General features: G+C 45.0%; 1 pseudogene; it reads left to right on the plus strand.

Moving 5' to 3' along the window:
* Nucleotides 1-23795: 23795 nt before the first annotated feature.
* LOC136121047 (myelin expression factor 2 pseudogene) lies at nucleotides 23796-25422 on the plus strand (annotated as a pseudogene).
* The last annotated feature ends 237 nt before the right edge of the window (nucleotides 25423-25659 follow it).

The following is a 25659-nucleotide window of genomic DNA, read 5'->3' on the forward strand; positions in this document are numbered from 1 at the left end:
AACCAACAGAGTCTAGGTTTGAAGCCAGTTATATCTGCCTCCCAAGCCTGTGTTCACTCTCTAATTTGAGGAGTGATTTATTGAGTCAAGCAACATTTCCACTGGGAGAGCTACTGGATCTAGTGCTGGGAATGCAGTGGCAAAGATGGCACAGTTGTTGCCCATAAGGAGTTCATCATCTGGGAAGTGGACTCCTATAACACGGGGAGGGAGGATGAGGACCGTGAAGTGGGCAGCGTGGGAGCTGTGAGCACGCTCCAGAGGGACTTGTCGTCTCCTGGAGGAGGTGGAATTCAGACTTTGGAGATGGGTAAATAGTAGATCAATGAGAGGAGGGCATTCTAGAGAGTAAGCTTAGCTGGGGCCAGCGGTGGGGGCAGAACTCCCTTAGGAGGTGGCCTGTGGGTCTCAGCAGAGGGTTTGGAGGAGAGCAGTGGGGAATAAAGCTGAAGAAAGAGCAGCTTAAGGAGGGCAGGGCGAAGGTAAGCTAGGCAAAGTGGAGTTAGAAATTAACACAGGCTTGGGAATGTGGGAGCTTGCATACACAGAAAGTGTTCGCCAGAACGTGGGAAGGCAACGATGAATTTGAACCAGTTTTGATTTTTTTTGAGACGACCTTCCTTGCCAGAAGGGAGGCTCTGAACATCAGGTAGGTGAGCAGGGTCAGGAGAGATCATTTTAGGGAGTGGGAGTTCGGGGTCGTCTCACATCAGACACTGGGTCTCAGCTGTCTTGCCCCACTTCTCTCCCAGGAGATTGTGAGCATGGAATGAGATATGGTAAGCCCTCCACAAGCCTCAAAGCCCTGTGTGCACTGTGGGGTGACTATGTCTAAGGGGGCACAGGATGGGCCGTGTATCTCTGGCGATTCTGCCGAGGGCCAGTCCTGCTGCCTCCATAGGAGCTCCTGGGAGAGGCCCTGCTGGGCATTTTCTGCAGCTGCATTGCAGTCACATTGCCTTACACTGTTACTCCACTGGCCAATTATGAGGTTATCGAGTTATCGAACACTCCGGGAGCCCTGCAGGTGGGAGGCAGCTCCTGCAAACTGCATTTGCTTCTCTGTGATTACATTGTAGTCTATAAAGGAGAACAGTTCCCATATTTACGTATGGGTTTCCAAATGAAAGAGAGAGCGAGCAGTTGAGCATTTGATGCTCTCTCCTTTCTTTCTCTTTAAAAGTTACCATCAGTGCTGCTCCATTCTCGTGCTGGTTCTGTGCGGTGTAATACATTTGGTGGCCCTGGAGAACTGGCCCTGAATCCATATTCTGTGTGTGGGTTCGGAGCAGGGTAGTGGGGTCCAGCTTTGAGAGCACTTAATTTGGAGCCAGACAGAGTTCCTCACTACAGTCACCCAAATGAGACCACCTCAACTAATTCCCCGGTCAGAGCTCCTCCTTCAGTTTGGCTGGAATTTGAGCAACTCAGTATGGTCAATACCAGTCTCTCATGGTAACTGGCAAGAATGTATGTCATTGGTTAAGCAAATAGAAGGACAATCACTGAGACTTAAATCATGCAGGGCTTAAATCACTGAGCTATTTTGAAGCCAGGAATGCACGAGGGTAAATGACAAATGGGTCTTCAGTGGTACAAAAGTCCAGAGCCACCGGTCCTAATTTTTGTCTCTGTCCCCATGGGCCTTCTCTAGAGACCCTGGTCCACATCTCTTTATCTCCTTCTCAGAGAAGAACCTAAAAATATAGCCTTGAGCATCTACTGACTTGGGGAACATTGAGAAAACAACAAGGCTTGTATCCACAGCCCTCAGCGTGCTATTCCAGGCCATTCGCAACTTAGAAGCCACACCTTTTTTTTGTCCCATCTCCATTCACTCCTTTTCTCAGTCAGTCTGGAATACTCTTCCTGAATTTTATGTCTAATGAAATGCTAGACATTATTCAAAGTCCTGCTGAAAAAGGCCACATCCTCTCTACAGTTTTTCCTGCCCTCCATCTGGTTGGTTCTCTCTTGTTTGTACAAACCTTGTCGCACTTGGCTTGTGTGACAGCAGTTTCCAGAATGTGGACCTCGTGGGCCTGGTGTCTGGGAAGTCGTGGACAAAGATGTAGAAGTGAGGTACATGGTGAGGAAGTTGTTTCCTCTTCAGTATTTCTGACTATACCAAGAAGAAGGTCTCCTGTTGGTGCCGCTATGACTTTTAACACCTTTTTGCCACTTGCCAGTTTCTTTTTTTCAAATAAGGGCAGAGGACAGAGCAGGCCTCAGTCCCAGAGTGACTGTAGACAGCTAGAATTTAATAGCACTCATTTAATTTTATGGTTTTTGATTAGGTTCATCTTATACTTTTGGCCAGTAATACGGATTTTCTGTTTATAAAAGTGTTATAACATTAAAAAAGAAACTCATGGAAGTAAGAAAAACGAGTTGATGGAGAAAAAAGGATTAAATAATAAAAGTTTCCTGCGGATGAGGCAAGTATTGTGGAAGTTGTACCACAGTGAGTGAAATTAATTCTGTAGGAGTAGAATTGGTTATGCCTCCTCTTCTCTCAAGTCTGGGAGGGTAAGGGGTTATGCCTCATTCATCAGTATGATATTCTAGGACAGGAATTGGCAAGCTACCATCCCTAGGCCAAATCTGGTCCACTGTCTGCTTTTGTGTGGCCCACCAGCTAGGAATGGTTCTTACATTTTTTCAAAGGTTGGAAAAAAAAATCAAAAGAATAATATTTCATGACACATGAAAATTATGTGAAATTCATATTTCAGTTCTGTTGTAAACACAGCCACTCCTGTTTGTTTATGTAGGTCTATGGCTGCTTTCATGCCGCAAGGGCAGAATTGAGCAGCTGTGACAAAGATGGCACAGCCCACATGCCTAAACTGTTTACTGTCTGGCCCTTTGCAGAAAAAGTTTGCAGACCCTTGTTCTAGAGGGTCACTGGGCTTGGAGTCAGGAGGCCTGGCATGGACCCCTGGAACTTATACTTACTTACCCAGTGACCTTGGGCAAATCAAGCCCATTCTCCCACCTTCAGTTTTTCCATTTATAAATGGCGATATTGATAGTACCTACCTCCTAGGGCCATTGTGATGATTGGATGCATGTGAATCTACTTTATAAACATGAAAGCATTATAAAAACAAGGTATTTTGATTTCCCTCAGTAGTTCTAACTTTTGTGAAAGACTGTATACTCATAAATACCTGCTTCAGTTCCTCATACTTTCTAATGGAATCTGGAGGTCTTCTATCTTTAAGCTAAGGAGAGATTATTTTCTCTCTTGTTTGCTGCTTCTAACATTTATTATCTCACTATATTCCACTATTTCAGGTTTTTAATTTTTCTCTCACTGGTAATTAAGAAGCACTTCCTCCCCCCTTTTTCTTTTGAACTTCCTCATCTTGACCACGGTAATCAACTCTGTCCCAAACTCAGGATTCTTCCTCCAGACCAAGTTGTGCTTAAGGAAAATACTATCAGCTTTGAAGCAAGGAAGTATTTCTTCTTGGTATCGTCCTAGATCTGCTGTGTTGTCTAAGAACATCCTTAACTTCTCTTTGCCTTTTCGTATAGAATTTGCTCAGGCAGCGATATTTGCATGAAACTGTGTGCGTGTGTGTGTGTGTGTGAGTGTGTAAGAGATAGTATTTGGATGAAAGATGCTGAAAGAAATTATTTGGCATTTATTAAGCATTTACTATGTGCTAGGCACTGCGCTAAAGGATTTTGCATTCATTGTCTCATTTAATCCTCTCAATAACATTAAGAGGAAGATAACATTATTATCCTTACTTAAGAGACTGGGAAACTGGAACTGAGGTTGAAGTGACTTGCCCATAATCTCCTAGCAGGAAAGGGATGGTGCTGGGACTTGTGTCCGTGTCGGATTACACTAGAGCTGGTAGGCTTAACAGTAACAATACACAGTTGACCCTTGAACATGGGGGTTAGGGGAGCTGACCCTCTACACAGTTGAAAATCTGTGTATAAATTATATACAGCTGTTCATCTACCAGTTTCCTCTGTATCCACAGTTCCATATTGGTGGATTCAACCAATCCTGGATTGTGTATTACTGAAATATTTACTATTGAAAAAAATCTGCAAATAAGTGGACCCATGCAGTTCAAACCCATGTTATTCAAGGGTCAACTGTACAGCTACCCTTGCCCCTTATTGGTCCTCTGAGTGTCATGCGGTTCCCCCATCCCAGTCTTTGTGACCCTGCATTGCAGTTGCCTGTGTAGTTAGTCAGTCTCCCCAACTAGCCTAGAAGCCTGAGGAAGGCAGGGACCTTGCCTTTCCTGTTCTTTGCTGTATTGGGCGCAGGACTGATAGGGAGTGGGTATCTGCAAATGTTTATCAAATGGATGAATAAATAAATGAGTATAATGAGCATTTATATAGCTCAGAGCATTCACCTAGAGTCTAAGGGAAAGGAAGATGATACAGTCGTATTTCATGCAAAGTCCTCTGCTGCTAAGGAAGCCTTGGGAAAACAAAGGAAAAAGGAAGTGGAAGCGCCCCAGTTTTCATTTCAGCTGGAAAAACAAGGCAACAAAATATATTGTTTAATTTGAGAAAGGAGGAAAAAAGTTGCACTCTATGTGTTTCTTTCCCATTAATCCAGTATTTCTTCAATTTTAGTGTTTTGTATTATAGCTTTATGCTTGTTGCCATATCTGGGACCCAACTACATTATTTACTTAATATTTTTTAAAAAATCAGTCCCCTTTAAAAAAATACATATATTTATTTTAAAAGGATCTTTATAACACTACAATAAATGGGAAGCCATTACCACTTGCTTCAAAAAGTAGGTGATGTGAAAGTAAATATAACAAAAATAGAAAAAGTAATTACATTCTTGCAGATATTGTTGCCTAAGGGACCTCGGCCAGGGCCTGCTTTTTTTGTTGAAAAGGATAATTAAGAAGTGGTAGAAGAGTGTTAAAGACACGCTAGTACCAAACAGAGGCTTTCTTCTTCATAATGAGAAGGTTTTAAGGAGAGTTGGAGAGGAAATAACTTCCTCACGAAGTGACTCAATGTGATTTAATGTTGTGTCTGAGTCTTACCTAAAATCATCTCCTGTATGGCAGGAAGCGAGTGTTGCACTGATTGGAAAATGCTGAATCAGTGGAAGTAGGCCTTCTCTCTCCTCCGGTATGATATCTTAGACAATCCTGCTAAAGGCTATCTTCCTTCTGAAAAGAAACAGAATGGTTTATTTCTTCCTGTCTCCACTTAAAGCTCTGTTCCCAAGAGAGGAGAGGGGACAGGGGACAAGCTACCAATGGTTGGGACCCTTCCATCCAGGGTCACTTATGCTCCAAGTCTTCAGGGCTCACCCCAGGCCATGCTGGTTGGCCTGGAGGTGGGTGGCAATCCCAGGAAAGCAAGGGGGTCTGGGAACCTCTGCAAACAAAGCAGATCTACTTCAAGTCACCTCTTCAGCCAGAACATTTTATTCTAGTGAACTCTCTCTCCTGCCCCAATTCACTCATTGCAAAAACCAACATAATTTATCTTCTGGAGGGAAGGGTGCAGAATTCAGCCTGGTTGTTTTTTTTTTTTTTTGGCTCAAGTAACAGCTCAGCCTAAAATCACTTGAAGAAAAAGAGGGGAAAAAGAAGCTTACAGCAGGTTGCCAAGTTGCAAGTTTGGAAATAAAAATCAACATGGGCATTATCTCGAAGGTTGGGGAGAAGATCGCCTCAGTGCTCTTGAGAGACAGGAAAGGAGGTTCCATATCAATGTTTTGTTTGTCCTATTTCTGTTGGAATCAGACTTGAAAAAATATCATGAGTCTTAGGATCAGGGGATCTTGGAATTCTGTGTGCTCCCTTAGAGGGAGGGAGGGAACTAATACTTGCTGAGGACCAGTGTGCCTGCAGGGTGCAGGTCACACACCCCCACCCCAATTTTCACCCCCACTGATAACCCAAAGAGAAGAGGAAGGGCCAGCCACAGTTTACAGATCAGGAACACTCCCCACAAGGTCATACAGCCTCTAAGTAGCAGAGCCGGTACTGAACTGCATTGTCCTGCTTCTAAAATCTGTGCTATTTGAACCCCTGCCCTCCAAGAATCATGGGAAAAGAACCCAAGATTTGGAAGGGCCTTCAAGGCCTCTACTTAATTCTACCCACACAGGATCTGCTACAGCAGCAGTCCCGAACCTTTTTGGCACTGTCGCTGAGACAGTTTTTCCATGGACCGGGGGGGCTGGGGGGATGGTTTCAGGATGACTCGAGAGCATTACATTTATTGCGCACTTTATTTCTTTTATTATTACATTGTAATATATAATGAAATACTTATGCAACTCACCAAAATGCCGACAGGAGGCGGAGCTCAAGCGGTAGTGTGAGCGATGGGGAGCAGCTGTAAATAGAGATGAAACTTTGCTCACTCACCTGTTGCTCACCTCCTGCTGTGCGGCCCAGCTGCTAACAGGCCATGGACTGGTACTGGTCTGTGGCCCGGGGGTTGGGGACCCTTGTGCTGCAGGGCCCCCAACAGATTCAGCCTCCCTTTGACTCCTTGTCCTGTGGAGCCAACCCATTCCATTGACAAAGGACATTAATTGTTAGTGGGCTTTCACTGATGTAAGAATTGCCTTCCTTCTCTGCTTTCCTCAATGCCTTCCTTATTCCCCCTGGACATCTCAACACAGACTCTTGGAGCGGAGTTACCATCCCTAGCTTCCACAGCAAAGGGACCCCAGGAGATTGGGCATTTTGAAATCTTGTTTTGTATTTATTTAGGCTGTGCAGGGGCTAAAAGTCTGTGTTAGGTTAGCCCAAGGGTGCTCACTTGCTGGGACCGGCAAACAGCTCAACCAAGACTCCAAGAAACCACAGGCCTCTAATTAAGGCACTGCGCAGATGGTGGCACCCAACCTTCTTGCACATAGTGTGTTTTTCTGCAGAGGCTGGAGACATGCCGGGGCAGAAGCCAGATGGTTGGGATTTCCCAGCTGCCTGTCCAGTGAGTGATGGTCCCCTGTCTGGGCCTGTTGGGTGCTGTAGGGGACGTGTCTGTCTGGTCAAGAGAGAATAAAGGGAGAAGCCCTGGGTTTCGTTCTTTGTGCTAATTTACTCGTTTGTCTTGGTCCAGTCCTTCCTCTCTCTGAGCCTTAGTTTCATTTCCTCTAAGAAGGTGATGACACTACTGACTTTTGTAGATCGTATAGTCCCCGAAAAAGAGAAACACACACGCACTGAGTCTCCATCCTTCACTGGATATATAGAGTGTACAGCCTTGGGCTAAGCACAGCAGCCTCACGACTTCTACCTGAGGGAACAGAATTGTCAGCATTTGCTCCCTGGGACCTGTCACCACCTCTTCCCTGGATCCTGAATCTTGTCTGTGGCCACACCTTGGTCTCCTCCCTGATCCCTGGTAATGTCTCAGAACTATGGATCTTTGGTACAAGCTGTGCCACCTCTGGGAGACATTCCGGTGTTGGTTGCAAGACTTAATTACAAGCCTGGTGCTGGGGGTGTGGGTGGGGGTCCGTGAGGCCTGGATCCCCAGAATGATCATGTACCGAGTGTGCTCCTTTGGCAAGTTTCCTAACTGAATCAACAAGACTTCCTGGAGGAGGAAAGCTTTAACTGGTCCTTAGAGCCTGGCTAGGGGTGGGGAAATTCTAGGCCAAGGGAAGAATGCAGGCAAGTGCTAAAAACAGATGTTGGAGAGAGTAAGGTAACTTAGGGGGAAATCTACTTCTGAAATGCTAAGTTGTTGAATGTATCTTTTTTTTCTGGATCCCACGTGTATGTGTGGCGGATGCTTTTTTGTTTTTCTCAGTCAGGGCCGGGCTCTCCCTGAGCGCATTTTGGGGGAAAGGTGGAAAAGGAAGAGAGCAAGGTCTTCTCATTGAGACAGGCCTGGGTTTGAATCCTAGCTTTGATCCACACAGAGAGACTTTGGGCTAAATTATTCAACCCCCTTGAGTTTCACTTTTCTCATTTGTAGGCATATTGAGAAATGATTTAAAGGAAGAGATATCTTTTTCTCTCCCTCCATCCCCCTGCCTCTCTCCCTCCTGCCCCCTGCCCCTCCTTCACCTCACTGTCTCTGCTCGCTCTCTGGGAGAAGGAATCTCTTGCCTGGCTCCAGTACTGCTTCCCATGAGTGCATCTTGCTGCCAACTCTGGTAGGATGCCAAGGAGATGGTGCCATGGGAGAAAATTGTAGATACCGTTGAAAGAATGTGAAAGAGAATTCCATAGAATTGGAAAGGTCCTAAGTAGCTCTGTTTTTTTTTTTTTTTTTTTTTGCAGTACCGGGGCCTCTCACTGTTGTGGCCTTTCCCGTTGCGGAGCAACAGGCTCCTGACGCGCAGGCCCAGCGGCCACGGCTCACGGGCGCAGCCGCTCCGCGGCACGTGGGATCCTCCCGGACCGGGCACGAACCCGCGTCCCCTGCATCGGCAGGCGGACTCTCAACCACTGCGCCGCCAGGGAAGCCCCTAAGTAGCTCTTTAATGTGGTTTACAAACAAGTAGACTTGTGAGAGTTTTGTTTTGCTGTGTTTTTTGTTGTACCCTTCCCGGGTTTTAGTCAGGTGACATGACCTGCGGCTAAGCAGCTTTGCACCATCGCCATCTGCCCAGTCATTTTAGATATTTATATATACGTGTAAACTGCCTCCCCACAATCACTTAAATTTGTGCACCCTGATCTAGCTCACCCTCTTCTCCTTAGAGACGAGGAAGCTGAGGTCAAGAGGGCAGAAGTGGCTTGCCCAAGGTCACACAGTGGCTGGGCTAGACCGCTTGGGTCTCAAAACTGAGTTCTCCTTTTGGCACAGAGAATGGTGTCTAAAGCAGAAGGACGGGGTTGGGACAGGAGGAAACACTTTGCAGGAAAAAGGGAATTTGTCTCCTGGGTGAGGTCGAGCTTTCTTAGATTGTTTTGTTTAGTCCAGAATGAGGGATTCCTCCTTGGATTCTGCTCCCAGCATCCTGTGGATTGGATGTTTCTCACCGTCCTTTTAAGGTCTGGTGAAAAAGAAAAAAAAAAAAAGATCACAGCCCTGAATTTCACTGAGAACCTGCGGCTTCGGCTCCCCTGCTTCCTTTCAGGGCCCCTCCTGTAGGCAGGTTTTTACACATGATGAATTGCTGTGGTCAGCGCGGCAGCACGCTGTGCCCAGGGGAACCCATGCTCAGCTCCGTGGCCAGTCTGCATCTCTCCAGCCGGACAGCCTGCTGCATGCGTCCCCGCGTAGACACTGTCACCGCTGCTGCATTCCCTCCGTCCCAGTGGAGGCATCGCAAATCACCGGGAGGGAAGTGTCCACCCCCTGGCCTGGCAGAGCGGAGAGAGAAGGTGGGTATTGCAGAGTCGGGAGAAATTGCTTCTGGTCACCGGGGGCTTGAATCACCCCACTGGACTCATTAGGTTTCTCAATGTTTCTTTTACGAATGGACTTGGCTGGAGGCTGTGCTATGGACGCGCCTGAGACCCTGGTCACTCTGTCCCATAGACGCAGCCGATGCTTTGCTATTCACTTAGGTCTTTCAGGAAGCCTTTGTTGAATCTCTAATGCCCTGCTGCATGCAATGGGGGATATGGAATTGAAAGACCAGTCTGAACTTCCATACTTGCATTCTGGTTGAGGTGCATTTTCACAAGTCAGTAAGTCAATAAACCTGTGGGAGAGACGGCACCAGGGAGCATATTAATACATAGGGTAAATGTTCATTGGCTGCCTACTGTATGCCAGGCATTGGTTTATTATGGTTGAAGTTCACTGGTCAGTGAGCTCGAGGGGTCTGGAAGAAGGAAAAATGTCAGCAGGCTGCCAAGTTTCATCGTCCCAATAGCCACTTACATTTATTCAACACCTGCATGGGGTTAAACACATGATGTGGAAACCTTGTTATCACCCTGTGAAGGAGGGACAGTCATCACCCCACTTCACACGTAGACCCCAGAGAGGCTCAGAGAGTCTGAGAACCCTCCCCACCAGGTCACCAGCTGCTAAGTGGTGGGCGGAGCTAAGACCAAGCCCCACGTCTGTTTGACTCCAAGGCCTCAATCCCCAAAGACTTGACTCTTCTGGTTGGAACTGAATTTGAAGAGTAGGCAGAGTCAAGGAGGAAATAGTATCATGGGTTGAGCTTCTCCAGAAGTTTGCACTTTCCTAAATGTGTCAAACTTGCTTCCTATTCCGTAGACAAAAGAAGACTCTAACAATATAACCTTCTAAATGCCCCCTGGGCCTTCTAGGCTGCTCAGTTGTTCAAAGCAAGGACATTAACTTCTCCATTATTAAACTTGTTTCTGAGAGGAACAAGCAAGAAATGGTTCCATCTTGCCAAGCACATTTTCTCCCTCTGCCCTATGGTGGCCCAGCTCCCCGGCCCCCCGCCCAACTCACAACCTGCATGACTTCAGGTGAGTTACCTGAATTTATTGAGACTCAATTTCTTTTTAAATCAGGGTAATAGTAGCTACCTTTGAAGGTGCTGTGAGATTAAATAAGATAATATTAAGTGCACAGTTCCTAGAGTAAGAGTTCAATCAAGTTAGCTTTTCTTAATTATTATTCTGTATTTTCTATTTTGCCTTAATTTTGGTCACCGTACTAGATGCTAATCCCCCCCCCAAGGTACTTTTTACCTCACAGAATTGAAATATCAGTCTGGAAGTACAGTTTGAGGCAAAAATGAATGGATGTCTAAAGAGATATTTTCATTGTTTATATGGGGCAACGGTGAACAGGAGCTCAGTTAGCCCCTCATGCTTTAATCAATTATATTTTTGCTTGTTTGTTTTTTCACTCTTACCCACCCACTCACCATTTCCTACTAGGACTCATTTACTAGGGACGAGTAATAGTTCCAGGAATTAAAGGTTTTTTGTTTTTTCTTGCAGTGGAGCTGTTTAAAAGTACAAAAAATAGTAGAGAATGATATAACAAACTTATCACCCAGTTTTAACAGTTATTGTCATTTTGCTAATCTTGTTTTAGCTATCTCTCCACTTTTTTTTTAAACTGGAGCATTTTAAAGTAAATGCAAAATCATGTCATTTTAGCTGTAACTACTTCCTAACTAGCTTAACTGATAAAGACTTAAAAATTATTGTGTCTAGCAATATTTATCATAACCCTTTAATATCATCTGTCATGTTTAAATTTCCCAGATTGTTTCAAAAACTGCCTTTTAATAGTTGATTTGTTGATAGCAGAATTTAAGCAAGGTTCCCACATTTTGTTTGGTAATTATGTCTTTTAAGTCTATATTTCATTCTCCCCACCTTTTAATACCACTGACCTGTTTGAGAAATTGGGTTCTTTTGTTGATGATCACACATTACGGATTTAGTTGATTACTTCTTCCTGGTGTTATTTTAGTTGTTCTTCTATCCCCAGTATTTCCTGTAAAGTGGTATTAGGTCTAGAATGTGATTATATTCAGTGTCAGTATTTTTGGCTAGATGACATTGTAGGCAGGTATGGTGAGTGGGTTCTTCCTTTTCTACCACATCCTGGGCATGTAATGTCAGGCTGTCCTAAGTTTCATGATGTCAGCCTAGTCTCACCATGACAAAAGTTCTCCATCAACTTTTTACCTAATGGGTTTAGCATCCACTGATCTTGTCCAGATCATCTTCTCATTAGTGGTTGCAAGATGGTGATTTTCTAATTCTTTCATTCTTTCCAGGTCCCGTTTTCTATGCTTTTCCTACCCTAATCTTTTTTTTTTTTTTAATAGTATCCAGCAAATGTGAACATATATGGGGGCTCCAATAGTTTGGAGTTGGGCTGGCTATGTAAAAATCAATGGGGATCTTTATAAAAATACAGATCCCAGGGTTCCACTCTTGGGGTTTCAGACTTAGGAGGTCAGGAGAAGAATCCGGAAGTGTTCTTAGTTTTTAAATCAAGTTGCTAAAATGTAGCCAGTCCAGGGAAGTGGAGCTTTAAAATCCATCACTGCTTAACATTGCAAAGGACAAAGTTTGCCACCATGTATGCATGTCCTTGTTTGATGGGACACCAGATTGGGGACAGCAAGGGTGAGAGAAGCTGAAATGAACTTGCAACGTTCCAGGGTTATTGTGGCTCCCCCATGCTGCCCCTCACTTGGACTTTGTGGCTGTGCTTTCCTTTGCTGCTCCTGGTCTCCCTCCATCGCGTGAACCTCAGAAACTTCAAATTGCATTAATATATGATTCCTTTGTGCCTCTCCCCAGTCTAGGTCTAATTACTCTGAGCTGTTGGGACTTGAGCGTGATGACAGAGGATTTTCTAGGATTATTCTCAACATGTGACATTCAATTACCACTCCCTAGGAGGGCAGGGGTTAGCCAGGCAGGGAGCTGGTAGAGATGGATAGGATTTCCAGATAAGAATGGCAAGAGACTCAGTTTCTGGATGGATTCTAGAGTTGTGCTGCCTAAACTTTAGTGCATGCTTGTTAAAAAATACCATTCTGGGATCCCACGCCCGACAGTAGGTTTTAGTAGGTTTGGGGTAGAAACCGGCAGTTAGCATTTCTAATAAGCTACCAGCTGATTTTGGTGTATGAGGGTCATGGACCTTAAAGAGTCACTATAATGGGCCTCAAAAGCCTTGGGAGGGCGTCCCTGGTGGTGCAGTGGTTGACAGTCCGCCTGCCGATGCAGGGGACACGGGTTTGTGCCCCGGTCTGGGAAGATCCCACATGCCACATGCTGCGGAGCGGCTGGGCCTGTGAGCCATGGCCGCTGAGCCTGCACGTCCGGAGCCGGTGCTCCACGATGGGAGAGGCCACAACAGTGAGAGGCCCGTGTACTGCAAAAAAAAAAAAAAAAAAAAAAAAAAAGCCTTGGGAGATGGGAGACTCAAAGGCATCTAGAAAAGCAGACAGTAATATGGAGCAGGTACCGACCTGGAGATTAGGAGACTGAGTCCTAACCCCGCTCTGTCAGTGACCCCTGAGGGATCCTGGGCAAACCCTTCTCCTTCTCAGCCCTTACTTGCCCTTGTGTAAAATAACAGCGTTGATTGGGTCTGTGATCTAATTTTTTAAAGCAGAGACTCTTTTTGCACTCTCAATATTTAAATGGATTAAATGGGGGCTGTTCTGGTAGAAACAGGGATATGGAGTCAGCATACTTGGCATAACCACTTGCTTCTCTCATCAGATTTTGGGACTCCCGCCGCTGACATCCACACACAGCCTGAGGTCTTTGCAGAGCTGGTTTGAAAACCACTGATAGCTAGAGTTTCTTCTCACCCTAACATTCAGTGATTCTGGGTTTGATCCTTCTGTACATGACCACGGACTCTCAAATCCCGGCAGCACTCTTCTTATAAACTTAATGAGAGGGTGAGAATGCTGTAAGGCCGCTTATCCCGCCTAGTAGAAATCTAAAGTAAATGCACGTCTGCTGCTGCTGATAGGTGGGGCGAGGCAGGCTTGAGTTCCTACTTTGAACAGCATGTAGGATACTAGGCATCATGGAGTCAGGCAAACATAGCTCCTTTTTTTCAAGGACTTACCTTTTATTTGGGGAGGTTCTTTTTTTGAAAAATTGAAATATATTAGACATATAAAAGACTTAAGGTGTACAGGACTTTGATTTGATACATTTATATGTTGTAATATGATTGCCATTGTAGCGATAGTTAGGACCTTTATCACATTACATAATGATCTTTTTTTATTTTTTTTTTTGTGCGGTACGCGGGCCTCTCACTGTTGTGGCCTCTCCCATTGCGGAGCACAGGCTCCGGACGCGCAAGCCCAGCGGCCATGGCTCATGGGCCCAGCCGCTCTGCGGCACGTGGGATCTTCCCAGACCGGGGCACAAACCCGTGTCCCCTGCATCAGCAGGCGGACTCTCAACCACTGCGCCACAAGGGAAGCCCTGATCACTTGTTTTTAATGGTTGGAATAAATAGGATCTAGTCTTTTAGTAAGTTTGATGATTATCATACAGTATTGCTGCCTATACTCACTCTACTCTGCATTAAATCTCTAGGGCTTTTTCCTTTATGACTCATTGCAAGTTTGTACCCTTAACCAACATCTCCCCAATTCCCTGCCCTCCAGCTCCTGGTAATCATCATTTTACTCTCTGTTTTTATGAGTTTGACTTTTTTAGATTACACGTATAGATGATATCATACAGTATTTGTCTTTCTCTGTGTGACTTATCTCACTTAACATAATGTCTGCAAGGACCGTCCGTGTTGTCGCAAATGGCAGATGTCTGTCTCTCTTATGGCTGAATAATGTCCCATTATGTTTATGTATGTATATATCTATATATACACACATACACATACACACCCCATCTTCTTTACCTATTTGTCCTTTGACACACACTTAGGTTGTTTCCATAATTTGGCTATTGTAATAATGCTGCAGTAGACATGGGGGAGCATACTATCTCTTCAATAATCTGTTGTCATTTCCTTTGGGTATATATCCAGAAGTGGAATTGCTAGATCATAGGATAGATTTATTTTAAATTTTTTGAGGCACCTATGTATCGTTTTCCATAGTGGCTGCACCAATTTACATTCCCACTAACCATGTAACCATTCCACATCCTTGCCCAAACTTATCTTTTGTCTTCTTGATGATAGCCATTGTAACAGGTATGAGGTGATATCTCATTGTGGTTTTCATTTGTATTTCTCTTATAATTAGTGATGTTGAACATCTTTTCATGCACTTTTTGGCCGTTTGGATGTCTTCTTTGGAGAAATGTTTATTCAGTTCCTCTGTTTTTAAATTGAATTGGCATATGAAAAACGAACTAATTAACAATATGTGGGAATATGGAGTACAAAATTGGTGCTATAAAGTGAGAGAAGAGAGCTTTGAGGAATACACTGAGAGCTTCAAGAATGATTGGGGTTATTTACCATTGTTCACAAAAAGTATTACACACACACACGTAGTTGCTGATTAGCAAACACACGTGTTAGGTCTGTTACAGAAATCCAATTCAATGAGTTTAAGAAGGGATCTATTGGATCACAAGATGAGGAATTTTAGGATCACTGCAGCTTCAGGCATGACTGGATCCAGGATCTCAATGATTTGGGCTTTTTCTCCATTTTTTGGCTCTGTTTTCCACACTGTCTCGCCTTCATTCTAAGGCAGGATTTCTCTATATAGGAGAAGCAACATAATAAATCTCCCAGCGATTCTTGGCTTATTATGATCTTTTCAGCTTGAAATTCCAGAGGAAGAGCAAGGCGCTCTCTCTGGCAACATTCAGATATTAAGTTTTAGAGGCTCAGACTGGGCCAGGGCTCTCTCGGAGCCGTCTACTCTGCGCAGAGGAGCAGAGAACTTGGCCTGGCTAGCCTGAGGCATGTGCCAGTCTCTGGGGTGAGTGACAGTGAGGGAGGCAGGGACAGGAGCACTATGGCTGTCCTGCCACAGCAGTGTGGGTGGGATGGCTGTTCCCCAAAGGAGAAGTAGAATGTGAGTGTGCCAGAGTCAACCACTGTCCACCAAAAATATGGAAGTAAGAAAGAGCAAAGTCGCTAGTAATCTAACGTAGGAGTTCATGCGCGCACATGTGCAGAAAGACGTTCATGCTACTTTAAGTAAAAAACAAAAGACCATGATAGAACACAGTTCATACAATAACATCTTATTTTTAATTTTTAAATGTGTATTCTATTTGCAGATGCACAAATATATATGCTTTGGAAGCATAAAAATGAAATCGGCTGTTTTCTCAGTACAGGGTTTTTCCACTTGACAACCATGAACATTATTCGTTGCTGTTAAGTGTCATCCTACACTGTCCTTCTCGGGACTGTATTTTGTTATGTGGTCGTAGGATGATTCAGCTGATACCTGAGTTCCCTTAGGAGTGCAGAACAGCACTGACTGAGCTGGCATTGGGGTCTGCGGTCCCAGCTGTTCCTGCTAACTTGTGTTTCAGAGTAGACAGTGTCTGCCTTGCATTTCCTTTTTGGGTCCTTTTTAATGGGACCCAGTCGCTCAGGTCCCCAGCAGGCTTGGGGAGTTGAGTGAGACCTTTAAGCAGGAATGTATCGACTGCTTCTGAAATAGGAATTCCAGGGCCCTGGCATTTATATATAGCCTTTATCTCAGCAGCCTTGTGCAGAGCTGGCGTTTTTGGGGGTCAAGGCAGAAAAGATCAGGGACAAGTGAAAGCTTCAGGAATTGGTTGGTGGAAAGTAGGTTCTTCCAAAGCCGAGGTTGGGGTTCAGGCTTGACAATAACCTAGTGAAACTCCAGAGAAGTTGTATGCACACCAAGGATGCAGCTGTCTCGTCCACCTTGCAGAACTGCTGGAGACGAAAGAGCCGCAGGTGAAATGGGGGAGGGAGGGAAACATGGAGTTGGCTGCAGTAAGTGCTCTGTGCTTTGGGCTCTAAGGAGCCCTGACTGGACTTGCTGGTGGCCTCAGTGATAGCGGGAGACCTGTCAGGTCACTAGTGTGTGTCAGGCCAGTGGAGGACACAGTTTTGCTGAGACCCTCACCTGGCGGCCATGCCAAAGGCCATCCACTTCACTTCCGGGCAAAGGTTGACCCGTTTGCTGACTCACCCACCTAAGACACAAGGTGAGGAGATTGGGGAGAAAAGAAGCCAAGGTGTTGATTCTCCATCTCAGAGCGGGGCCTTCCAGACTGAAAAAAAAAAAAAAAAAGAAGAAACAGAAAAGAAATGATAGGTGGGCTGAGAGTCCCTTTCTTCCAGAAGAATTGTGCTTAGGTGGGAAAACATGGGGGTTGCCAGTATAGGCCCTGAGGATGTGACTGTGGCTCTGCTTCTTGCTGGCTGTATGGCTTTGAGCAAGTTACTTGATTCAACTGCCAATTTCCTCATGTCTAAAATGGGAATAAGAATAACAGCTACCTTACAGGCTCATTGGGAGTACTAAATGAGGTCATGATGCACAGGAAAACGCTTAGCATAGTGCCTGATAGATAGTGCTCAATAAATGTTAGCTGATCCTGTTAACAGGCATGAAGACTGGCTTTGATCGAAGCCAAGGTATGAGAGGTTACCTTCTAGAACACTATATTTTATATCATGCATGTATAGTCACGCAGAGACAAAAGATTGAGCGTCCCAGTGTGTTGTAGTAGAAAGTGCCCTCACCTAGAACCTGTGAGTCCTGAATGCTAGTCTGGGTTCTGCCCTAAACTCGCTTTGAGACTTGGAGTTACTTCGTTCCTCTGGGCCTCAGTTTCCTCATTTGTAAAATGGGCTCTTAGGTGGATGGTCTTTGGACTGTTCCCTGGCACACCCAGGTTTCAAAGAGGTCTGGTGATTGCTCTGTGCCCCCGATTCTATGACAACCAGGACAGTAGTTGGGGTTTGATCAGTTTGGTATGTTGGGGTACTACACAAGATTCCTTTTGAGAATAGGGTCTGCTACTTATAACCTGCTCTGCTAGTTGCTTTCTAAGGATTCTTGCAACTCTAGCACTTTACAGCATGGTATTAGAAATCCAGGGGGCAATTCTGTGTTCTTGTCACAGCATCATTACGATGACGGCTCACACAGTGTCCTCATTTTAAAGATGAGTAAAGTGAGGGGAAGGGGGGGAGGGTTAAATTAGGAGTTTGGGATTAACATGTACAAACTACGATATATAAAGCAGAGAACCAATAAGGACCTACTGTACAGCACAGGGAAATATACTCAATATCTTATAATAACCTATAAGGGAAAAGAATCTGAAAAGAATATATACGAATATATATGAATATATGTGAATATAAATATAGATAAATGAGTCACTTTGCTGTACACCTGAAACTAACACAACATTGTAAATCAATTAGAATTCAATTAAAAAAAAATGACCAGGGCTTCCCTGGTGGCGCAGTGGTTGAGAGTCCGCCTGCCGATGCAGGGGACATGGGTTCGTGCCCCGGTCCGGGAGGATCCCACATGCCGCGGAGCGGCTGGGCCCGTGAGCCGTGGCCGCTAAGCCTGCACGTCCGGAGCCTGTGCTCCGCAACGGGAGAGGCCACAACAGTGAGAGGCCCATGTACTGAAAAAAAAAAAAAAAAAGAAAAAAAAGACCAAAAAAAAAAAAAAAAGAGCAAAATGAGACTCAAAGCAAAGGGCTCGAGCAGCAAAGTCCAAAGACCAGCAGCTGATGCCAAGACTCAACTTGTGTCCTGGGTTCCCTGCCTTCCAGGGCTCCACTGCTTTCACTCCATGTTTCTGTCTTTTGAAACTCTTGGACACTGCATTTTATAAAATGGGGCTGCCACAGGCTGGGTGAATTCAGTGTTCCCAATACGCTGCTCATCTTAAAATATCACCATCTTGCTGTGCTCACATCTCAGACACATTTATCATGAAAGAAGGGCAGATAGACATCCAGCCTTCGCTTGACCTTTAAATTACCTCCCTCTCATCGGCGGTGGCTGATCAGCTGCTCTTTTGGAGAACAGGTGGGTCGACATGAGATTGATTGGTCTTCTCTGCAGGGGATGTGACTTGGCCCACTCTAACCCTCTGACCTGCAGAGGACCTCTGAGCTCTGGGAGCCTCAGCCAGAAACAAGAGCATGGATTAGTAAGGCAGGAGGAGGGGTCCTCTGTGCCTGGATCTAGGAGCAGGAGAGAACAGCTTCTGAAGACTCAGAAAGAAGGCCAGTATTTGGGACCTTGGATGAGTCCCTTGGTCTCTCCCTCCCTGGGATCCTAGGATGTTTTTGATAATCAATGAATGTCACTCACCATCTGGCTCTAAAAGGATCAAGTCACTGGTCACTGCACTTGCTGACATTTAACACACCCTGAAAGGAGTTCAGGGAAGAGATCAGGAATGAGGCACTCTGTGCTCTGGGAAAACTGGCAGGGCAGGTCTTCAGATAGTTAGATATTTTCAAGAGAAAATTTTGTGAACCCGATTTCTTGCATCTTCCCATACTTAGAAAGGCACTAAAATCATCAACTGAGATATCTGTTCATCATGACTAGCAGTAACCTCCTACCAAGGTGTGTGCTTGATTGCACGTACCCCTTCTCCAAAATCACATCTATGCTGACCTCCCTCCTTGCCTCTTTGGAACAGTTTCTCAGGGCTATCTGAGAGACTGTCTCCCTGGCTATAGGCCTCAGTAAGTCCCCAGAGAAAACCGAAACTCACAGTTCTCATATTGTGTGTTTTTATTTCAGTCAACAGAAATTGGGTAAGTAGATAGAAACTCCACAGCCCAGGATGCACCAATGCACCAGTGACTCAGAAGCCATTGTGCTGTGGTAGAAAAAGTATAATCTTTGGATCGAGCAGACCTGGATTTGAATCTCAGACCTGGTGCTTATAGGAAAGAAAATGTTGAGGTAGTTGTGAAACCTTGGGCTGGTCACTAAACTCCTCTGTACCTCAGTTTCTTCATCTAGAAAAAGGAAATAATAATGCCAACTTGCAGGATTATCATAAGGGTTAGGATCATCAATTTGCCTGGTGTCTGTCTTATAATAGGTGCTCAAAATAATAGTTTGTGTTGTTATTATTTTTTTAAAATTAATTAAGTTTATTTTTGGCTGTGTTGGGTCTTTGTTGCTGTGCTCGGGCTTTCTCTAGTTGTGGTGAGCAGGGGCTGCTCTTTGTTGTGGTGCACGGGCTTCTCATTGCGGTGGCTTCTCTTGTTGCGGAGCAAGGGCTCTAGGTGCGCAGGCTTCAGTAGTTGTGGCTTGCAGGCTGTAGAACGCAGGCTCAGTAGTTGTGGTGCATGGGCTTAGTTGCTCCACGGCATGTGGGATCTTCCCAGACCAGGGCTCGAACCCGTGTCCCTTGCAATGGCAGGCGGATTCTTAACCACTGCACCACCAAGGAAGTCCTACTTTGTGTTATTGTTAGGAGAATGTTTTATGAAATAAAGACCTAAGGGCTTATGAGAGATGATGATTATTTTATTGGCTAACAGGATGTCTATTCCTATTGGACCAACTGATAATAATTAGTTACCTCACAAAGAAAGAAGAATGTGGAATGGGACAGGACACATGAGTTTCCTTGGGTTTTGTCTGTGGGTTCTGTTTGGTTGCATTCAGCTATGAAACAACCAATTGTTGACCAGTGGAGCTGAGTTACACACTGGCTAAAGAAGTCCACTTTGAAAAAAGCTTAGAGAGGTCTTAGTTTTCTGGGAGCAAGCCCATCAGAAGCCAATGTGTGACCAGGCTGCCAATACAGATAATAGGCTCTTGGAGTGCATTAAGAGAAGTAGCAAGCCTACAGTGAAGGAGGAGATGGCCGAGATACGCTTAGAAATCTGGGTTCCGTTCTCTGAGAGTCTCATTGTCAAACTTAAGTGTGTCCTGAAGAAGGTGATTAAGATAGGAAGGGTCTGGAGAACTTGCCAAATAGGGAACAAGGACAAGGATGGGAGATTTTTATCCTGGAGAAGACAAGTGTCAGCGTGATCCATTTAAATCCCTGAAGGGCTGCCTTGGGGAAGAGGGAGATGTTTGGTTCTGTGGGACACCAGGGTCACAGGGGTGGGGGGTGGGGGAAAGGCAGAGTCAGTGCTTTTTGCACAAAGTTTTCAAGAAGGCATATTCAGTTCAATTTAAAAAGATACCTTGTAGCAAAAAGACATCTACCATGGAACTGGGCCACATTCTGAGGTAGCGTGTACCAGAGGCCAGCCAGAGTGACGCAGGACGATGTGGAGGTCGTGAGGACAAGATTTGATGTCAGATCTGGGTTCACATCCTGACACGGTCATTTACTGTGTGGGCAAGGAAGCAAACCCCTCTAGATGTAGTTTCGTTAGCAATAAAATGGAGATAGTGTCTAAATTCCTGGGTTGTGAGGATTAAATGAGCTAATATACGGAAAACCCTTAACAGTTGCTGTTCCTATTATTTTGGTTACTTATGGCGGATGTTCTGCTGGCCGGGTTTCTTTCCCGCTCCTCATTCTTGGGATTCTGTGAGTAAACAGGCCACTGCTTTTTCTCCTTCATTGTTCTCCTTTGTTCTCCACTTGCAACCAGTTTCACTGTGTTGTGTGAATAACATAATTCTAGAGAAAGCCGGCCTGATGTGATTGTTTATTAGCACTTCTTCCTCATTCATTTATATCTTTTCCCCCAGCTGATGAGCATTTTTTGCTTAGAAGTTCATTACTTCTCCCCCCCCCTCATTCCAGCAACGCAATTTAAACAACATTAATCCAGTATTTAGCGAGAAAATGGGGTTTTAAATGGGAAACACTCAGTTTGAGAGGTAATCTTCCTTTTCTCTTTTTTTTTTTTAAATTTTTATTTTTTGATCATGCTGTGCGGCATGTGGGATCTTACTTAGTTCCCCAACCAGGGATCCAACCCGTACCCCCTGCATTGGAAGCAGGGAGTCTTAACCACTGGACTGCCAGGGAAGTCCTTCCTTTTTTTCTTCTTAAATAACATTAAAAAAAAAATCTTAATGACGAATCACCACCAATTGTCTTGGAGGAAGGTTGCAGAGGGGATAACAGATGAGGGTTCTGGAATTTTAGAGCCAGACATACTCTCCTCTAGCCCCCTCATCTTATATGAGGAACTTGGGCCTCAGGGAGATTGAATTATGGGCTCCTGGCCACCAAAGGGTAAACAGCAGAGATGCTGGGGTGTGAATCTCTTCCCACTGTACCGAGCTGCATTTCCTTTGCTGCGGTGGCTGCAGGCTTGAATCCTCTTCTTCTGCTGTGTAGCCTGTACTTGGCAAGTATTTTAACTTCACTGAAGCTCAGTTTTTTAAATTTATAAACTGTCCATGTGGTAGTAGTTTCTTCCTTGTAAGTATTATGGGTAGGATGATCTAAGTAAAGCCATTACACCATTGCTGGTAACTAGAAGGTATGGAAAGAGTATTTCTTAAATGAAGGGATAACAAGTTCAGGTTGTTACTGTTGATAGTGGTTATTTACCTGAGTGCTTCCCAGATGCCAGGCCTTTGCTGAGTCCTCCATACAGCCCTGGGAGGTAGGTATTATGTCGCTACTGTCAAGAGAACTCTGCAACTTGTGTTATTTCCCCATCCCTGCCTTGTTTGTTGCTCTCCACCCCCATCCATTCCTACCGGACTAAACAGTGACACCCTTACAATGGAGAGTTATTAGGGATCTGTTTCAGAACAGCAGAGGCGGTTCCTGGGGAGTTGCCTCTTATTCCACACAGTCAGGGGCGGAGGCATCTCACAATACAGGGTGGGGCTTGGCAGCAGTGAGAAGCAAAGGAAAGCGGGGTGACTCACCTTGGGTCCAGGAGGAGGAATCTGACTAATCATCCCTTACACCAGTGGGTCTCAACCGGGGACAGTTCCCTCCTCTCCACCAGGTGAGGTGACATTTGGCAATGGTCTGAGACTTTTTGTTGTCACAGCTGGCAAAGGGGGGTGGTATGAGTGTACTACTGGTATCTCGTGGGGAGAGACAAGGGATGCTGCTAAATACTGTAAAGAGCACAGGGCAGCCTCCACAGCAAAGAATGATCCAGCCCCAAATGCCACTAGGGTGAAGGTTGAGCTCCACTGCCCATACCCATCCAGTGATTTGATGTTCGTAACACATCTTGAAGCTGGATGAAAGGGAGCTGATACTTAATAAGGGTAAAGGGCCCTCTTTTGTGCCAGGCATTGAATTACGCTAGAGTTGGGAAAATAGATTTTAATCTGCGTGCCAACTTGATCAGTTGGTAGGGGCTTCTTGGATCACTCTAGGGACAAGGATTCTGAGGCTCAGCAGGAAGGCTCCCAGCTCTGCCACTTTTCATCCATGTAGCGCTGGGCAGTTACTTAACTTTTCTATGCCTTAGTTTTCTATTTATAAAATGCCAGTGATAATAGCATCTCCCTCACTGGGTTGTCAGAGGATTAAATTAATACTCCTGGGCTTCCCTGGTGGCGCAGTGGTTGAGAGTCCGCCTGCCGATGCAGGGGAAGTGGGTTTGTGCCCCGGTCTGGGAAGATCCCACATGCCACGGAGCGGCTGGGCCCGTGAGCCATGGCCGCTGAGCCTGCGCATCCAGAGCCTGTGCTCCGCAACGGGAGAGGCCACAACAGTGAGAGGCCCGCGTACCGCAAAAAAAAATAATAAAAAAGAAATTAATATTCCTAATCTACAACACGCTGGCACGCTGTTATCATCATCATCACCTTCACTATCAGGGACATAATCTTGCCATATATTTACCATCCTTGTTGTACTCAAATGCTATACAATCTCTTAAGAAGGCAAGACATGTATAATTGGTCCCATTTTTTAGGATGGAGAAAATTGCATTGCAAGCTGGTTAGAGCGTTCAGAGAGATGATTCCGAGTGTTAAAATATAGAGGTGGGCCTTTACAGAGAGTGTCATCTTAATTCTTGAAGTGTTTTGTCAACCAGTGTTATCCCTTGCCCAACTCTGAAATGTCTGTAGAGATCCTCAGGGGCTGATCTTTACTGCACCTTTGTACTCTTCAGGTTGGTGTGAGCTGTGTTCCTGTCGTTAGGCAATAAAGGGCACTTTGGCGCTTACTGATCTGAGCTGCCCGTGGGGCTTCCAGAACAAGAGCGAAGTGGAATCACTGAGACCATAGGTGGTAGGGGCACCTCTGGCTCACATATGGGCAGCCCACATATGGCATTATTTTGCTTGTCTCTCTCCATTTTTCTTAAATTTACAACTTCAAATTTTCTTTGTTTTCAAAAACTAAGTGACACGGAAATTTCTTTTTTTAAAAAAACTTTTAGCCCGCCGCCGCCACTACTGTAGCGCTCGGGGCCCCTCAACACAGGCGGCGGAGGCGGAGGCGGAGGCCATGGCGGCGGGATGGCCGACGCGACAAGCCCGAGGTGCTTAGGGCTGCTGGCGACGACAGCCCGCATCCGCAGCCCCTCGAGCCGCCGGGGAAAACCTCACCCGACCGAGCAGGAGAAGCAGCCGCCACAGCACAGCGACAGCTCCAATGGCGTTAAAATGGAGAATGATGAATCAAAGAAGAGAAACCTGAATTAAAAGAAAAATCTACAGGAAATAAGAGGGCCAATGGATTTCACCCTCATTCGAAAGACAAGAATAAAGGCACTGGAGAAAAGAAGGGTCCAAATCGTAACAGAGTTTTTATTAGCAACATCCCATATGACATGAAATAGCAAACCGTTAAAGATCTAATGAGAGGAAAAGTTGGCTCAGGTTACATACGTGGAGCTCTTTAAGGATGCGGAAGGAAAATAAAGGGGTTGTGGTGTGGTTGAATTCAAAGATGAAGAATTTGTCAAGAAAGCACTAGAAACTATGAACAAATATGATCTTAGTGGAAGACCCTTGAATATCAAAGAGGATCCTGATGGAGCAAATGCCCGTAGGGCATTGCCACCAACAGGGGGATCATTTCCAGGAGGACATGTACCCAACATGGGATTGGGATTGATGAATTTACCACCTTCCATTCTCAATAATCCAAACGTTCCTCCTGAGGTTATCAGTAATTTGCAGGCTGGGAGACTTGGTTCCACAATTTTTGTTGCTTGGTTCCACAATTTGTTGCTTCAAAGTTGGTTGGAAGGAGCCAAAGGAAGTGTTCAGCGTAGCTGGAACTGTAAAGTGGACAGATATTAAAGAAGACAAAGATGGCAAGAGCAGAGGAATGGGCACAGTCACTTCTGAACAGGCAATTGAAGCAGTTCAAGCAATTTCTGTGTTCATTGGGCAGGTTTCGTTTGATAGACCTATGCATGTGAAAATGGATGACAAGTCTGTCCCTCATGAAGGCTACCGTTCATATGATAGTAAAACACCACAATTACCACGTGGTCTTGGAGGCACCGGAATGGGACTTGGTCCATGTGGACAGCCTATTAGTGCCAGACAGTTGAACGTAGGTGGTGGAATGGGAAATTTAGGTCCAAGTGGTATGGGAATGGATGGTCCAGGTTTTGGAGGAATGAATAGAACTGGAGGAGGAATTGGGTTTGGTGGTCTGGAAGCAATGAATAGCATGGGAGGATTTGGAGGAGTTAGTCAAATGGGAGAGCTATACCATGGTGCGATGACTAGTAGTAGCATGGAGAGAGATTTTGGATGTGGTGATATTGGAATAAATCGAGGCTTTGGAGATTCCTTTGGTAGACTTGGTGGTGGAATGGGTGGCATGAACAGTGTGACTGGAGGAATGGGGATGGGACTGGATCAGATGAGTTCCAGCTTTGATAGAATGGGACCAGGTATAGGAGCTATCCTGGAAAGGACTATCAATATGAATCGAAGATTTTTATCAGGTCCAGTGGGAAGTGGAATGAGAGACAGAATAGGCTCCAAAGGCAGCCAGATATTTGTCAGAAATGTCATGTAATGTTTGCAGAAATAAAAATGGAGAATGGAAGGTCAAAAGGCTGTGGAACAGTCTGATCTGACTCCCCAGGATCAGCTGAAAAAGGCTGCAGAATAATGAATGGCATAAAAATCACTGGCAGAGAAATTGATGTTCTCTTGGATCATAATGCATAATTTGAAACCATGGTTGGAACATTCTTACATCTGTTTTGCTGAATCTCTTAGTAAAAGTCATTTTTTAATAAAGTAATACTGTATGCTTACAAAAGTTGTAAAAATGTACTTTTAAAACTCCCACCAGCTTTTAACAGTATAGTGTTAAATATACTCTGATTTTTGTTAATCTCAAGTTTGGATTTTTAAAGACAGCAAGTCTGGTCGTTCAGTTTAAATGAATGGTTATACTATTTT

This window comes from Phocoena phocoena, chromosome 3, assembly GCF_963924675.1.
Source record: "Phocoena phocoena chromosome 3, mPhoPho1.1, whole genome shotgun sequence".
Classification (NCBI taxonomy): domain Eukaryota; kingdom Metazoa; phylum Chordata; class Mammalia; order Artiodactyla; family Phocoenidae; genus Phocoena; species Phocoena phocoena.